The sequence below is a fragment of the Astatotilapia calliptera genome, chromosome 17 (genome assembly GCF_964374335.1).
Source record: "Astatotilapia calliptera chromosome 17, fAstCal68.1, whole genome shotgun sequence".
In the NCBI taxonomy this organism is placed as follows: Eukaryota; Metazoa; Chordata; class Actinopteri; order Cichliformes; family Cichlidae; genus Astatotilapia; species Astatotilapia calliptera.
Genome location: NC_137438.1, coordinates 10,764,370 through 10,766,828, shown reverse-complemented (window position 1 = coordinate 10,766,828; position 2,459 = coordinate 10,764,370). Strand labels below are relative to the sequence as shown.

Here is a 2,459-nt window from a genome sequence, read left to right as displayed (position 1 = left end):
TTTTTTGCTCACTGCTCATAAACACTGTGCAATAAAAAAAATTTCATATTTTTTATATCATATTTACTTGTTTTTAGGTTTCTAGTATTTGTTTGCATAAAATAGACAGATGGAAGTACCTTTATGGAAGTTAGCATCTGCTCTCTGTCTGTGTTTCACACTTCATGTTTTTTTTTTCCAAACGATCCATCTAAAATCACAAATAAATATATCTGCTTCACTGGAGTCTGAGTTTTATAACAGTTTATTTAAGACTGGCAAAAACAATAATGCCCCTCTACGGGCTTTTCCAACATCATATTACCACTCTGTAGCCTATTTGAGAAAAAACACAAGAAAAAAAAGCCTGAGAGGAAAAGTACTAACATCATGGTTTCTGTCAGTGTGTTTGTCATAATGTGGCAAATAGTGACAGCTAGAAAGTTTAAGACATTTATTGATAAAGAGTGAATTGTGAAAAACTAGTAGGCTGGAGATAGAAAGGTCCTGCAGCACAATAGTGTCACACACAGGAGCTCTGCCAGAGAGGAGAAAGTGAGCTTACACAAGTACAGAAGACTTTTGGTTTGCAGAGATGAGTTTGATAAACTGTGTCAGTCTTGCTTGTGTTGTAGAACAATGGAGTCACAGACGGGGTCTGTGGGCAGCTGGCAGCAAACCAAAAGTTACTAAGTGCAACAGCCAGAGTTCACAGGCAGGTGAGCAAGTGAGCCTTTCCTCTGACAGGCTGCAGACAACGAGATGAAGGTTTAAGCTTGGCTGGAGGTTTCCACATACAGCATACGAGTGTAGACAGGTGTAGGAAGGAGAGAACTGTGGGGAAACTGCCCAGGGACGGACCTCGTGAGAGGACCCAGCCCAGCAACTCCACCTGAGACTAACAGCAAAAAGGTTGGAGAAACAGAAAAACCAAACTTCAAAGCTGCACCAACCACACCACAACAGGGTTGAGCCTAAATTACAGAAAAATATGTTTTTTTAGACAAAAGGTCAAACCAGTAAAGTATCTTTACTGTAATGTTTAAAGATAAGATGAAGAACAAGGCAAATTGTTTGAACTGAGGATTGAATTACCTCTAACACTTGTGGAAATATGCACTACATGTAAAGACTGTTATCTGTGATGTGTGTTGCACATAATAGCCTGAAAATTTCAAATACCAGTGAAAAACACCAGCTGTGGTTTTTCAAGTAGTTTTACAACATTGTAGTAGTGCATAAAAAGAGCACTGATGAGTGTTTTAACAAGGGACACATATCAATATGATTCTAATTACATGGGATAAAAATAAACATGAAACAACAGTCAGTGCACCAAATAACTTATTCTACAGGCACTAACACAAAAATTGCGAAACAATAAACGATACAACAATTTGTGAGATATAAGAGGATGAAGACAAGATTAGACATACAAATCACATATTCAGGGTATTAGACAACAAAATTGCAAATACAGGAGCTGCACATATATGTGTGGGTGTGTGTTATTGATTAATTTTTTTTTTTTTTACTTGATTTCTACTATTTATGTGTAGCTCTTACATTGTGGGCACCACTTACACACAGGAACAGTAAACCAGGTAAAGCGTGGGTACCACAGGTATGCAAAGCTAACAGATTTTCCTCTAAACAGATTAATTAGGGCTACAAAGGTTGAAAGTGTCACGGGCTGCGACGGCAGACCGTGGAGTTGTAGAGAAAGTAGGGCCCAAACGCGAGACTCAAGTGAAGGACAGTGGATTTATTTATGGCGAGTGGACAGAAACGACAACTATATACAATTCAAGCACTGTGACTCCTGTGGCGATTCCTCCAAGAATCCCACACAGTACACGTGTCCATAGCAGTGAAAAGGTGACAACTCCAAAAACCCGATTCCACTCTGTGATTTCCCCTCGTGACGACGTTCCTGACTCCCGACTCCTGGTGACACAAAAACACACACAGCTCAGCAGGCAGCCTTTAGTAGCGAAGCCGATCACAACACACTAATCTACGGAGGTACTTAACAGGTTCGACTTAGTATAATCCCGCGCCGACTGGGGCTCCGCCACCTTCTTAAATAAGGCGCCCCTCATGAAGCCATCAGCTGCAGCTGGTGAGGGCTAATGGGCGGCAGGTGCGGCAGTCCCCAGTGCGGGAACACTTCCGGGTCGCAGTCCCCTCAGCGACCCCAAAACATCCGGGAGCACCCAGGGAGAAAGGACAAAAAGGGAGAGACAACCACCATAACATATGGAAAAACATATACAAGAAATACATGAGCTCTGGGTCATCAGACCCAGACCATGACAGAAAGAATATGTCCCATGAAGTATTTCAAAAATGCTCTTCACAGCTCTGCTGTGAAAGTATAAACACTAATGAGCCAGATGTTGACTTTGTTTAGAAACAGTGGGGACAAAAAGTGACATAACTAAAAGCAGAATAAGTGCACTGTTAAGAACCAACTTGCC

The 2,459-nt window shown here is 41.4% G+C and overlaps 1 long non-coding RNA gene across 1 annotated transcript; it reads right to left on the bottom strand.

Annotated features, from left to right (window-relative positions):
• Window positions 1-1,724: 1,724 nt before the first annotated feature.
• Window positions 1,725-2,153, bottom strand: LOC145421461 (uncharacterized). The gene is made up of 2 exons (XR_013902823.1): window positions 2,014-2,153; window positions 1,725-1,926 (listed from the first exon to the last, which is right to left on the bottom strand). It is a non-coding gene; the product is annotated as an uncharacterized LOC145421461 (long non-coding RNA).
• Window positions 2,154-2,459: the final 306 nt, after the last annotated feature.